Raw genomic sequence first — 15,604 nt, 5'->3', positions numbered from 1 at the left:
AGTTTTCACAAGTTAGCAATCCACACAAGATTTTATGAAATAACCTTTATGTTAGTTTTACTGACATCAGGAGAAAATCTGTGAGGAATTTGCTGAGTAGGATGTCAGGAGAGGACAGGCTGCATGCTGTTCCAGACCTTCCCCCCGTTGACAGCAATTTGTTCTCCCTATAGCTCTTGAAGTGACAGGTTAGATTAGGCTCCATTGCTAGTGCTATTAGAATCAGATAACTCAAAAGAGTTCTTTGAACTTAATGCATAGTCCCTCTTGCTAATTGGACATGCTGATCTTGGCTCTGTAGTGCTTTCCCTTAAAATCATCATAATAATGTTATAATATACACACACAAAAAGTTGATTTACGGCCATGATATGGTTATTGCCTTTGGCTATAAATTTGTAGTCTGGAGTTCAGTTGCAGATCTAACTGATTAAGATATCACATGAAAGTTCTGGGTTTCTGACAGGCTAACAATTGCTGCAACTGAGTTATTAGTGAACCAAAACTTTCAGAGGGTCTGCTGTGCAGGCATTTGGAGTGGTACAAAGCACTGTGCAGAAGTGCTTGGTACACAGGAGAGATGACTGCTGAGAATTCAGGCACTGAGCAAGCCAAATCTTTGTCCAGTGATTGCCAGTCAATGTATAGCACCAGAAATGAAAAATAATTTAAATATATTCAAAATGGAGACCAAATCATATAAAATCTCCATCAAATCTGCAACATCCCATAAATGAAGAGGAGAGCTGGAAAATGTTTAAAATACTATCAGTCTGTATCCATAAGTAGTAGTAGATACCAAGAAAAAAACACCAAACAAAAACACCAAAAAAAAGACGACACCTTTGGAGATATCAGGAAGAGAGGAAGAAAGGGGCACCAAATTGACCTTGTTGAGTCCTCAGCAAGGACCACTCCAGATAAGGATGGATGGCTTTAGCTCCAGGGGCTCTAGGTAGTGAGAACTAAAGCTACATAGCTTCAGTGGTGTGGCTTTCATAGAACAAACATGTAGAGATGCCGCTGTTCGTACCACCTCAGAAACTGATTAAAATTATCAGTTTTATTTTTAGTTATTCCTTATTATTAGCTATTACAGGCGGCTTTCCTGGGCTTTGGAAATGTTTGTTGTTATTATCTGATTTGAAGAAATAAAAGAAATCATGCTACCAAGAGGTTGTCATAGGACCAGCTAGGAACTGATGGCTGCACTGTGTAGAGACGCATGCTGAGCGATGCTGCCCAGTTGGACTCGGATGCTGCATGAAGCAGACATGTGTCAGACTCCGGACTGTGCAACAGCCAAACAAAACTGTGCCAAGGGAATGCAGACTTCATTCTTGGGTTTGCTTTTGTAGATTACTCCAGTGTTTGTTTCAGTCATGCTGGTCAGAGGAGAGTGCTAATCTAAATGACTAATACAATGAAGAACAGAACAAATATCTACCCTTAGCAGCTCTGGAGTTTCCTGAATTTCTAAACTTTCATGCCTAAAGCATAATGCATTGTGCTCTCTAACCCCTCCTCAATCTCTTGCCCTCATATGGATCATCACTTATCTGCAAGAGCAAGCAAGACAAAGTCTCTGTTCCTTCTGACAGTCTTATACTTTGCCCATGTGCTTTTGTGAGAGCATGTGTTAGTTGCTTGTCAGTGTTGTTGGAGTGTTTGCACAGAGGTGCAGATACTTTATGAATCAGGACAACTAAACAGCTTAAACAACCAAGCCACATGGCTGTAATTCTTACACAAACTAGAAGAGAACTTGTGGCTAGTCTAGCTATGTAACACCATTACTGCCTCCATCCTTTCACCTGGTCTGCTTGCTGCACTGGAAAAGCATTTGTCATACAGGTGTTAGGAGGAGCAACATGCAAACACGCATGCTGACCCTCATGCACTGAAAAAGAAATGTTCATGTCATCCTGTTGACGCTGCCTCCATAGTGGGGTCTGCACCACCTGCCCTAGAAATGCTGCTTGGTGGGCTCCCTCCCACCACGTAAGCCCTCTGTCAGATGCAGCAGATAGGGCTGGTCCCTGGACTGCACCTGCTGCCTGCAGTCCAGTGAGGGGGAGAGGCCATGGCATTGCTCAGAGCAGACTGTGTGGGATGGGTATATTACCCCATGGCAGGCAAATGTCATGGTGTCTCCTTCTTTGTCATACCATACATGGAGTCTCATCAGTGGAAGAAACTTTTCAGTCTTTTTAATTATGAGAAAGAAGCAGAATATGTCCCTGTTAAGGGTATTTGACAAAAATTCAGTGACTGTTTTAGATGCAGGGGACAGATTATTTTTTTCTATCTCAGCAATCCCTAATCTATTTTGGTGAATAGAACTTTTTTTTATGCTGCCTGCAAATAGCGTAGAAAAGTAGCAAAGTTATAGCAGACAAGCTTGTTGAGGTACAGCATGAGAATCAGCAAAGCCTTTTTGCTTTATCAAAGTTTTATTTTATAGCTTCTAAAATTGATTCTTATAACAGTGGGACATAGTGGCACATGGATTATATTCACCAAGGATTATGCCAACAATAGTACCTTTGCTTGAAAAGAGAAATGAAAGGAATAAGCATAAATGTATTCTCAAGAAGAAAAGAAAAACATTTCTGAAAATTCCATATCCAGGTGCCATTCTGAAGAGATACAATCTGTGTGAAAGCAGAAAAGGCTTTCACAAAACTAAAGGAGGAAACCCAGCCATCACTAAGGCAGATTTATACCACTTTAACACAATTTTTAAAAATTCCAAGATAAACTATTCGCTGGCTAAATTATGGCACAGAATTACAAAGAACAGAGTTTATGCTGGTATAATTCCATTAATTTTGTCATCTTCCGGAAAACTTGTGGTTTCAGCTGGAATACTTTTACTTGAGTAATGCATGCTGACCAACTAAGGAGTAACATAGATTCGTTACACAAAGATTCATGTTTCCCAGCCTTCATCTGGAAAAACATCTTGGATGCATGAGGAATGATAAGCTATTAGATCATCATTCAGTCAAAAAAAAATAAACTTTTATATATCACTTTACCCATGTTTTGATTACTGTGCTTCCCAGCTGCCAGAAAGTACAAACAGGAGTCATAGAGAAGAGACAGCTCAAGTAGCTGACACCACTAGACAAACATACTACTAGGTCTGACGAGGGTTTAGATATTTATTCTCTGGAGTGGTTATGTCGCTGAAAGAGACTGGCCAAAAGCATGGTGGGTGGCAACAGTGCTAACTGTGCAGCCTTTCTAGCACATTTCAGCTGAGCTGGGAGACAAGGGAATAGGTTGGTTCCTAATCATGCCTCTTCCTGGCCTGTTTCCAGCCCACTGGAGTGTCCTGTGCCCAGGACTACTCCTGATTCAAAAGCAAAGCATGGATCCTTGGAGGAAAAAGATGTCCCTGCTTCCTGGGGCTCTGTACCTTGCACCCAGCTGATGGAGCCTGTCTCGAAACACAGCCACCCCTTGAGGGTTGGATGCGCGCTGTGCCCTATCATGATTCTTCACATATTGTTTTGCAGCTTTCTGCCCTTTTGAGTTATGTCATTTCAATTGAAAATCAAACTGTGAACTTCACATGAAGATAAATGTAGCAATGTCACCATTAGTTTCAGTCCAAACCCACTAAACGTTTGTTTTATCATCTGACAGCCAGAACGTGCCTGGAAAATGGTAAGAGGTGATGCAGATTAGCTGGCCTACCAAAGATTTTTCTCTCCTGCAGTGAGTAATCTTTAGTATTAGGTAAGCTTTAGTCATTCCTTTTTGTTGACAGCATAGAATCAAGCTGGTAACCTGCAAGATCAAATGTACTATGGACTTAGGAAACACACTGTATCTCTCACAAGTAGTTTTTAAAGAACACTGCTCCTACAACAATGCATTTTCTGCTTCCAAGATGGCAAGAAAATGCTGAAAGCAGCAAAAGACAGGAGCAGGCTGATAATAGTCACAGCTCTTGCGTCTGAGTCCCTTGTCCCTATCCTTATAATGATTTAAAAAAAAACAAACCACAAAACAAACCTAAAACTGATATATCACTGAGGGAACACAACATGGAAAGCAAAGTCATTCTGTGGTCCTTGCAATCCTGCTTTAACCTAGAAGTGAACCACAGGGAATTAAAGAATACAATTAGGAAATGAAGAAATTACTCTTATTAGCTTTCTATGAAATGTATTTCAAATTTTCACTTCAAAATTATTTTTTATTTCAAAATTCACTTGAATTTTGACAAGCGTAAGACAAGGCAAAAAGCTAAATGTCCCAAAACCAAACTTCAGGCTTTGGGTCAAGGGAAATATTTTGCTGTCTCTTGCTGACCAGACATGAATTGTGAATCCCATATTCTTTTCGGTAGCCATGATTTGCACAGCTCTGATTTTGCTGAAACCAGTAAATAACTATAGCTACATTTTACATTTGACTAATTTATCTTTCTTCTGTTTTACAAAAATAGCAAAAACCAACCACAATATAGATACCCTTACAGATTTTACAGCAAATGGAAAGAAATTATACAGAAGACCTGTATCTTCTACAAATATTGTCTCCAAGAGGCAACAGTGTAAAAACACATCTGCAGCATCTCAAATTTCAGCTGTCAAACAAAGCAGGGAGCAAGTTCCAAATCTCTCTCAGTGACTCCTTTGTAGGAAGTTTCAGTTGTTGATAGACACAGAGTACCAGCTTGCACATGAACGTCTGGTCATTTGGTCAGAGGTGAATTTAACCCCCTCCGTTAGACTGGGCTGCCTTCCACCTCCCAGAAGGTTCTTCTCCTCTGTAAAGTTTAGGTGGTTTCAAAACAAGGCGTTAAAATAGCCTTTGATATAAACCTGCCCTTGAGTTTCGTTATCAGTTTTGGTGGGTTTATAATAATATTTACCCTGTAGGGGAAAAGAAAAAAGAAAAAAGGAGTTCTCTGGCTACATGTATACTAGTGAATATCCACGTCCAGGACTGCTCTTTGACTGTGAGGCCAGCTGTCCTGGAAAATCCTTCAGGCTCTTAAGCCCTCTCAGCATCCATAACATGCTGGCTGCATCCACGCTGCCCGCTGGGAATTGCTCCTAGCCCATGCTGACTCCTGAAACATGCTCGCAAATGGTTCAGCAGAAGCATGCCGGGGACCACTCCAGTGGTTTAATAAGAGCACAGACATTCACCCTCTATCTGTGCTCACGCCCTGGCACTGTTTAATTTAGAACCTTTCCTTTCCACAGCCCGCTCTTTTACAAACAAAGGAAATGGAAAACTAATCAGCTGTGTAAAGGGAAAGTGCAACTCACCATAAATACACAGTCTGCAGAGAGAAAATAAGCAGAGGGTGGTGGGAAAACAGAAAAGAATCCATATTTTTTCAAGTAAGTTAGGTCAAGGCATGCAGAAGTATATTACTTATTCTAGAGGAGTAGTTTTAAGTTGCTGCTGAAGGATGGTCTGGAGATAGAGCAGTTCAGCAGGGGTCAGGAAGAGACAGGGCAGCTGAAGCAGAGAGATCACACAACATCCCCATTCACACCAGGCTTCTGCTGTGCTCGGTGGCACAAACTTTGAGCTTTTCTGCTTCATGTCACTGATAAGACAACTAGCACTGTGAGGTTTCAGAGTGGCACTTGCATTATTCAAAGCCCATTACTATTTGTAAAGAGGTAAAAGGAAAGGAGAGTCTTACTTCATTCCTGGCAGTGCCAGCCTAGTGACTGTCATTATTTCCCAGTAATCCTGCAGGCTTTCCACTGACTTCAGAACTTGTGGCAAAGAAAGTAAAGAAGTAAATGTCAGCCTAACCGATTTAAATAATACCAATGCCTCACACTAACAGGGAGCGGCACAAAACCCTGCAGTTACCTCACCTGGGCATTGAAAATGGCTTCATCCACTGTAATAGCTTTCACTTATAGGAACCATATTTATGTGCCTCTTCTAATATCTTGGTTTCAAAACCCCTAGACAATTTCCTCACTTGAAAAGAACGAAGGTAGAGAGTTATCCTACCTCTGCAGGTTGAGCTGATTTTGATCTTTTTTTGAATAACCTATCAATTCTAATCTGCTCAAATATTCATCTGGCTTTTTACTTCAGAGCAAAAAGGCTAAGCTGAAAACACAGGATAGCTTCTTCGAGTAGGGAAGGAAGACAAGTATCATTTCACGGGCTTGGTCCCGCATTAACATAAGTAAAATTACCTGCTGCCAGATTCAAGTTGCTTTAATGTCTGTGACTTTTTAAAAATCCAGTTTCAACAGGGATAAAACCCGAGTGAATTGTGTGCGCCTTGTTGCAACTAGCCAAACATGTTACCTTACTTAACTTTTTAAAAAAGGTTGAACTTTCTTTTTTTCCACTAGGATAGAGTAAAAAATTCTTAGCTGCTTTTCTTAGAAAGTAATTTCAGTTCAGAGCCATGGAAAGATGTTAAAAAGAGCCCTTACAAATGGAGTGGGTGTTTTACAAGTTAAAATCATCTGCAGTTGCACAAATTCACTCTGTTCAGCTTTAAGTACCTCACTTGTGGGACTGAGCTAGGAGTTTAGGTTTCATCTGTAATCTGCACTCTTTGAAATGGAGCCCAGGCTCTCTGAGGCTATGTTAAGACTTCAGGCCTGTCCTTGTCCTCAGTCATGCAGCTCCAGTGACCACTGCTGAAGCCCACCATGGCTCCTGTCTGTCATGGAAAGCATCCCCTCACTTTCTTTCCATGGAAAAAGGTGCTAGGCAGAGGGTGGTGTTGCTCCAGCCTCCCTGTGAGAGGACATGGTTGGAGGACACCGCTGCATCTGACCTTGGGATGTGCTTGGAGGTCTCAGTTTCACCCCTCTGAGCCACTACTGACTTCTCTGAAGAGGCTGTGCCCTGAATTCAGGCACATCAGTAAGATAACTGATAAACTGGCACTGGATCCATAAACGCATCATCACAAAGGCCGATTTTCCTGCGGGGTGGGGAGGCAATAGCAGGCATTTGGCACCTTGTTATCAGCACCTGACACAGTGCCACACTTGGTGGCGAGTGTTAGGACATGGCAGAGGCTGTGGGACTGCGTCCACCCCTCACAGTCCCTGCTATAACCAACCCTGCCAACTTTGTGTTAATAAATTTGCAGACTCAAGTGGCTTGTGCTGTTGGGATGTATTTTCTACAAAGCATCAGCACACAGACTGCTGCCGCAGGGACACTTCTGGCTGAGAGGAGAAGAGAACACAGTTTTTCTAAAAAGTACAAAAGAGTCAAAAGCTCACCCTTACTGAGCTGCCTAAGAAATGAGCTTACTTGACTCTCCAGCCACAACTCCTTGTGCAGAACTCTATTTCTTGGGAGGAAAAATGGGATGAATTTGGCCATTATTGCCCCAAAACAGTAATTTAAAAAATAGCAGTAAATAATGGATCTATGTTAGCTTTCTTTTAGTTAGAGCAAGTGAAACTAGAGATTAATTTTTAATAAGTAAAAATTATTATTTTCCAGATTTAAGTTCCAATTTCCTATGAGGAGGTAGATGACAGAAAAGCAACATGGGTCTCAGTGTGGCTCAAGGGAACTCATGGGCGTTTCTAAATATTAAGGCATCACTGGGTCTATCAATACAAATTTTAAAGGCTGATTTGACTTTTCACAATAATGTCAAAATGTTTGGTCATCAAAAAAAACAGCTGAGGGAAGGCATATACAGATGGTAGGTGATTGGTAAACCAGGTAAGAAAGCAGCATATAAATAGAGAAATAACTATTTCTCTTTCTTTAGTGAAAAACTGTCTGACCCAGTTATGTAATGTCTCAACATTACTTATTTGTTTGCTTAACTATTTTTTAGCTGCCTTCAAGGAAGATTAGGTGACTGGCAAATTACATTGGGCTGCTTCCCCTGTGCATGTGTGGCAGATCCATGGCCTTGGCAAGGACCTGCCGTGATCACTGTTGGCAGCTCTGTCATGTCTTGGCTCTGTGGGGACCAGGCTAGGTCCTGCACTGCCCAGGCAGCTGCTTGCTTAGGTGTAAATGCTAGTTACAGCCAAAACTCTAATCTTTCCTAATTGCTCAAAGTGATATCATTACTGCTTTTTAGCTTCTCACCTGTGGTTTGGGAAAAGAAAGATTAACCAGTTTTTCTCCCAGGAGGATGCAAATTCACCTCTTGTCATATTAAAGTGCTATATTTAGTTATCTTAAGAAACAAGATGTAACAGAAAGTATTCTCATGTGTCATTTCACATTTCATACTGATTTACTCCCAGTGAGAATAGACCTCACACAGGTTTCTATCCCTAGCGATAATGTCTGTAGAGTCAGCTTGTAGTACCACCTTTTTCCTCTTAATATTCATCACACAGGCCACAGATAAGAGCTTTTCCTTATCTGTATTTGTCCACACACACACACTGCAGGAATTTCAGAGGTGAAAGGTTTTTTTCAGTCCCACCCAGCTGAAAGTTAAAGGACAGCTCTCCAGAGCACCTAGTGCTGACTGGTAAGAACAACTGTCCAGAAAAAGCAAGCTCAGACTAAGCAACTGAGCCTTTGCTGTACATATACTGAAAATACTTCACAAGGCTTTCAGAAGAGCCAGGACAAAGTCCTTATGTTGAATAAATATTTCCTTACAAGTTATTAAAGAGTATTTTATATCTTTAATCCTGAAAGACTCTGCTAGATTAAATGTAATTTGAGGAATACCTACATTTGTTCATTGTTATAATATTTATCAGCCAGGAAACTAAAATTCATCTGTTCACATTCATTTCTACTCAGTTACAGTTTCAGATTTTCTTTTATCAGCACATTGCTTTAGGATTTATACATCACTATCTTAGAAAAAAAATCACTAAACTCAGCCAACCCCCCCAAGAAAAACTATTTGCCTCCATATTAAGGTCTGTAACTCAGTTAATCAAAGCCAATTCCAAAATCTGGTATATTAACATGTCTTTTAAACTCATCCTGTACAACATCATTGACTGCATGCCAAACAAACATACATTAAAAAACCAAATTCAGTCAGCAGTTTGTTAGTTGATTCTAGGACCGCAAAACTGACCTGATATGAAATGGCCATCTTTAGAGAATCTGTACAGATGGGAGTTTGCCACATGCTTGACCTAAGGTAACTTTCATGTTTGCAAAAAAAATCTTGATTATAATTGTACTTACCGATACAAATGTTATTACTTTTGTAATCAAGAAAACCCAAAAGCCTGCACAGAAAAGTACTTGGCAGCACATGCCAGCATGGTATCATGGCTCAGCTGTAAGTACCAGCCTTCCAAGCACTAAAAAAATCACCTGGCCATACCCCATGGAAAGCAGCAAACATTAAGTATTCAGCAAACCTTGGACTTTAAATAAGCATGTGTTGAAGACAAAGGATTATAATTAGAGGGTTACAAAAGCCTAGAAAATAAAAATATTGTCAGAACCCAGCATTTAGCATTATGGCACAGACATCATGAACTGGTGCACCAGCAGCAGGCTTAGCTCCCCTGCCCTCTGTTCAGCCAGGGCATAAAGTAATGTTGCACAATTTCTGCAGGCAGCCAAACATATGACGTTATCTTTACTTAAATAAGCAAGAACAAGGCGGGAGAGTTCTGTAGAAATACTTGTCACCGACTAATCTCTTATACCTTGAAGATGCATTTCTAGAAAGGGGAAAAAAAAAGCAGAATTGTTCTTCCCATTGTATCTTCAAAAAAAGCTTCAAAGTGATATTTTATTAGGCTTTCTCAAACCTCAAAGAAACTTTTCCAAATGCCTGGAAAGGTGGAAGATTAAATAAATGGTTTGCTGAAGTAATGGAACAGTTACTGGACTTTATAACACATGCATATTTCTAAATAAAAAAGAAAATACTTTTTTGTATTTTGTGGTGAGGGTTTTTTTAATTTGGTTTAAAGAGTCCATAACTATAAACACATCAATAGCAGTTTGTAGTCACATCAACTTTGTATCAGAGAAAGCTAACATTTTGTTTGTGTAACATTGTTAGGTACAATAGTAACTATACAAATTTAAGAAAGAAAATAACTTATTTATGCCAAGTTAATGGAAATTAGCATTCTGAATGACAATTTAAGAAAGATTATATGATGTATTGCAGGCTTCAACCAACTAAAAATAGAAAAACTATACAAGCCATAAAAATTGCACATTGTACAACTTTCTGTTCCAGGAAGATTGCGTTTGCAATCCTTGACTACAAATGGAGTTGCTTTCTGTCTGTTCAGATGGATCATCTGGGGCCATAATTAATATAGACAATCCCAAGATTTCCAAATGAGTCAGACATTTAAAAATATATGATACTGGGCTTAAAGTTGTGAAATTTTTATAAAATCAGTTAAGAGATTGCCTTCCAGTTTTTGAGCTGGGTTCACAATTTCAAAGTATATTCCAGCATCATGAGGCAGTTTAAAACTGGAAATAGATTACTGTATAACCAATGTGATACTAGCAATAAGCCTTTTAAAAGACAGGCAAAAGCCCAGATAAGTATTGTGAGACACCCACTACGGTCATAAAAGTCAGCAATGCCCGCTGAAAACATCCTCATTATATTAACTTGTTAACTTAAGATGCTTAGTATTAACTCATTATGCTAAAAAAATCAGGGAAAATAACATACATTCAGAATGTTCTTGGTAATTCTCAACAGTCCCTGAGGGCTTTGACAGCTCTGCAGTTCAGATGAACCTTTGAAAGACAAGAGGTGACAAGAAGTCATTTTGGTCACCTCCTAGAGCTGGTATCTGCAAGAAGCTCAAGTGTTGTTTTCCAGCCATGCTATTGCAACAGCCTCTCCTGAATGTTATGAAGTTAGGATTTCCACCTGGAAGCTCCTGCACATCAGGCAGACAGCCCACGGTGTGGAGTAATACCTGTGTTGAGGGATGCTTCCAGAGCAGGGGCTTCGCTAGAATCTAGGTCCGGAGGGGGAAGGAGGGAGTCGAGGATGGAGGTGTCCCTGTGCCATCGCTCTGCTGCTCCCACCTGAGGCTGACTGGGGTCCCTGCTGCTCCCTAGGGAAAAGATAAGGCTCAGGGGCTGCATGCGAGGACAAAGCAAGAAGCAACACGTTCTGCTTGCTCTGCCTGCCAGCCAGAAGGCCAGCTAGAAAACACAGGCTTCCATACTTAAAGTGGTTTGAAGATAATTACATTTTTTAATTTAGAGATTCCCATTGATGTTATCCACGTGTCTCCAAAGCCATGACAGAGCACAGGAACCTGAAGAATCCAGAATACACATTTACAGACATGATACCATACACAAACCCAGATGGTAAAACCTCACGCTGCTGCTGCCTCCTAAGAGCTGGTACCACAAGTCACAGCTTTCTGCTTTAATTTAGCAATAAACACCAAGTAAACCCCTTCATCCAAAAGAAAAAAAAAAAAAGAAAAGCAGCCATAACAAGTGAAGAAAAAAGCTGGCAGGTAATTTTGTAGCCAGACTCCAACTCAGTTATCCTCACACTAGGCACCAATTGCAACAGCACAAACTAGTATACTGTAACAAGGCTTTTACCTTCCATCAGATTCTACTGTCTATGCTGCTTCTCCTTCCCCCAAAGGCCAAACAACCCCACCCCTCCTTCCTCCAACCACCTGTCCCAACAGCCTCGGAGCTATTTAACTACTTAGCAGGAACGAGCTACAGCTGGGCATCATCCATGTCAATCAACCCACTGCCTCTGAGGCCAGGCCACAGCTGCATGTTATCAACGCTGACCAACCCACTGCCTTCATTCCTCTACAGGTGACGTGCTGGGTTCTTCATTGAGTAGACTAGCTCTGCAGAATATGTGCAATGCAATGCAATGACAAAATGACAGCAGAGAAGTAACATGTCCAGCTTGGCCCATCTATTAGCTGCACTGCAAGCAGTCTGCAGACTTCTAGCTGCTCAGTGAGAATGCATGAAGGACATTACTACTGGAAAGCTGGGGATGTTGCAGGGCATATGAGGAACAGAGCTGTAATCCTGAAGGGAGGCAATGTCTCATGTTGATAAAAGCTCATTCAGGCATTTGATTAGTTTGCGTAAATGAACAAAATTTGAATCCACCTTGTTGATTCCCTGAATTCTGCCCTGACCTTCTTAACTGTGCAGCATGGTTATGGTTTAACCAAAGTTTGGTAGGTCAAACCCACTTCCGAGACAGCTAGCACGGAAATATCAGAGCCAATGGATCTGAGCAGTAATGTGTCCAGGCAGGCTCAGTGCCAGGGCTGGTGGTGCCAGAGAGCTTCTGAGGGCTGTGAGGAGACCACGGAGGTCTTTCCTTTGGCAAAACATTTGGTCAAGGAGAACATGGTGTTCTGGAAAGCTGTGATCTTTTTAAAGAAAACAGTAATAATTTTGTTCAACTCTATAGACTAACTGTTATTTAAATCATTTATATAGTTCTCCTAATAACAGTGTAGCCATACAAGGGACACTACTATTTAAGGAATAAAGCAGGACTACTGCAGTGTCAAAGTTAATAGCAATTAGAACTGTCTGGCATATTTCCCCATTATTTCTTAACCAACTATATATGAATTCTTGTAAAATAGTAAATATCAACTTAGTATTTGTAGATCTTTTTCATCCTTTCTCTGAATTGAAAGAACAAGATTTATTGGATTATGAACAACACAAGGACAGATACAACAATGAAATCTTAACCAGCTGTCATCACAGTTAAATTGGTGCAATCACTTTAGTAAAACTTAGCTTTATAGGAAAAAAGCCCAGATTATTTTATTGATACATACTTCAATTTTCTTGAAAATTTGTTTAGAAAACTTTAGTCTTGAACAGCTAATTCCAGGAGAAAATTGAGCAATTATCCATCTATATTTTTACTTATTAATAGTAGAAAGCATTTCCTACAAGTTCAAGAATTCAGATTATCACACTCCTACGCCCACAAGCTCCAAATCACATCTGGCGTAACAGTTTACAAGAAGCAAATTAGAGATAATTTGTATGAGGCACATGTGATTTACAGGAATTAATTTGTCCTATAAAAAGTTTGTTCTTTGGAAAAGTCAGTGAGAGTTTTCTCATTAATTTGAACTGAGGAAGGATCAAGACTATTGTCTTTAAAAGTTAATATGCAACTATCTAGAGCTAATGAAAGGCTAATAAAAGAAAGTGGGCCATGTTTTTGCAATGAAGAGCTTAATTTTCAGTGCAATTCACAAAGTATAAGAAACAAAGAATGGTTTTCTGTCAATCATCTCACACTAATTATGACAAAAAGGGTGGACCAAGGCTTAATGGGTCAAATTCTGACCTAATTTGTCTTGACTGTTCTGAGTTTAAAGAAGTTACTCTAGATTTTCATCAGTCTAAATGAGATTAAAATCTGATGTACTGAATGCAAAAAAAAGTGCCAGTGTTCATGGTTTGCACAGACCTTGTTCACAGAAAACATGGTTTAAAAATAGACAAGAGTACTTTCCCTCCACTATATGTTGTTTTAAAGTCATCTTACAAGCGTAGTAACTACACCTACATCTTTCCAAAAGGAGACATCCTTGAAAACAGTTAGGACTTGAGTAATTTAGGTCCTCCGGTGTTTTACCAAGCAGCAGGATAAGGTAGATGTTTTACATGACTCTGGAAAACCGTTTTCTTCGTTCATCTTTAAAATATCTTGAGATAATATTTATGCCTATACATGTCTTATTCTCCACTTTAACTAAGTGATGCCACAGTAAATATGGTGAGCAAATGAAACAGGAAGAATATCACTACTTAATTCAAATACTCTCCATTATACAACATTGTGTTGTACCGAAAAGCCCATGGGATTTTGCCACTGACTTGAATAGAGCTGGTATTTCACTCACAGCAATCACACTGGTACATAAAAAAAATGCTCCTAACCACCCGTTAGGCTAAAGCAAGAGGCAGCTTTGCTTGTAGACTTTGCCTTACTAGCATCTTTAACCTAACAGGGTTACAATAACATGACAGCACTTGGCACAGCAAGATGCCTCTTGGGCTGCTTTTTCCATGCCAGTTGTTGAGACTTTTAATCACATGCACTAAACGTTTTTGTTTGCTAGTCTCAGTGCAGTAATACAAAGCTATTGATTCTCTGTAGCTTTGTTTTGGAGAAAGCTTCTCAGCTTCCCTTGTTCACATACACATCCCCTTTCCCCTGATGCACCACAACCAGGGAACCAAACTTAGCAGAAGGAAAGTTGTGAAGCTTTCTTTGGCAGGTTGGCCAAGATACTCTAATGACAGCTGTGATGGAAGTCTCCATATTCCCATTGATCTACAAGCCTCAGTTCCCACGACCCTCAAAGGAACAGCCAGGGAAAGCAAAGAGCTTTTGAAGCTGCTTTTCTCTCCCTTGCAACTCCAAGCCCCAGCTGTCACACTGGGGATGGTACAATGAAGGGCGAGTCCTCCCAAACAAGTCTGGTGGGGCGCTGTGAAGGTCTGGCTACACACAGCTTCTCAGAATAGGACACAAGCTGAAGCTGATTTTGGCAGTCACCCTGTGCCCCACCAGCATCACTGGGGGCTTCAGGATGCATGAAGGGGCACCTACTTCCCACAGCCCATAGGCCACCATGGGGGCAGGCAACGTGTGACAGCTTCCACTATCAAACCAACTATTTGATGACAACTGTTATCATCAGAATTGTTAACTAGAATTACATTTGCATTACAATTTTACATTAAAAATGCACTATGTCAGCCCCTCTGGGGGGCCATCAGCTCCTGCCCCAGCGTTGCTGCAGCAGACTGGTCTCTAGCTCCCCACAGCCCTGCCCTGCCTGGCCATGGACCACTGAGCTGGGCCCATCTGGGCCTCGGCCCATCCCCATTCCCAGGGAAGTGCCTGATGCCCAGGGCTGGGGCTGCCCCCAGCCCACTTGTCCCTATGGGGATGCTGACTGCTGCCACCCCTCAAGGAGCAGCCACCCATGCACTGCCCTGACATGTATTTCCTTAACTGTGTATTAAATTGCTTGTAATCACGGTTGGGATTCCCTTTTGCTCTTGCTTAAGAAATACCTTGTATTTTAAAAGCTTTTCATTTCCATTGATCTTCATATGTGCGTGTACCAACTAAAATTTGTGTTTCTCTTTTCCTACAGCATATTATAAAACTCTTCCTTATGCTATAGGACAGCAAAAAGCTAAAAAAGCAATCAATGTGTTTATTCCTGCAAAAAGAAGGACTGTAGAAAAACAAATGACCCCCCCTCAACATAACAATGCCTCTCCTCCCCACTATCAGAGACATCCTACACTCCAGTGATCGTGGCCCCAAGCACTGGGATGGCAGGCTCAGCACAAATGGGAAAAAGTTTCTGTACGAAGCTCCCCCTGAAACTTGATTAAACTATTGACTCAGTAGGGATTAGAAGGAAAACAGCCAAAAAGATTGCTGTCACAGTCTTAACAGCTGGGAGTTTCCTGGAGTTTTCCAAGCAGCTATGGCACAAGAGACCAAGAGATACTGGATTTGACCAAATATCCTTTTCTCCTTGTCCCTGGGAGGTGGTGGAATCAGTTGTCCTCACATTCTCTTCTGATTTCCAGTGGCTTTCCCTGAACCCTGCCATTTCTTAAAGACAACATGTGCATGCAA

The 15,604-nt window shown here is 40.9% G+C and overlaps 1 protein-coding gene across 3 annotated transcripts in view; it reads right to left on the bottom strand.

Moving 5' to 3' along the window:
- Positions 1-15,604, bottom strand: part of FILIP1 (filamin A interacting protein 1) — a 109,328-nt gene that overhangs the window by 69,675 nt on the left and 24,049 nt on the right. For 2 of the 3 annotated variants that reach the window (XM_056342974.1, XM_056342976.1), the window contains exon 2: positions 10,878-11,018. The exons of the other annotated variant lie outside the window; for it this stretch is intronic. The gene's annotated coding sequence lies outside the window, so the exon portion shown is untranslated. The remainder of the gene's footprint in view (positions 1-10,877; positions 11,019-15,604) is intronic. 3 annotated transcript variants of the gene reach the window in all.

Source organism: Falco biarmicus, chromosome 6, assembly GCF_023638135.1.
Source record: "Falco biarmicus isolate bFalBia1 chromosome 6, bFalBia1.pri, whole genome shotgun sequence".
NCBI classification, from domain to species: Eukaryota; Metazoa; Chordata; class Aves; order Falconiformes; family Falconidae; genus Falco; species Falco biarmicus.
Note: the sequence above shows the minus strand (reverse complement) of the source record. Positions and strands in the feature narration are given on the sequence as shown.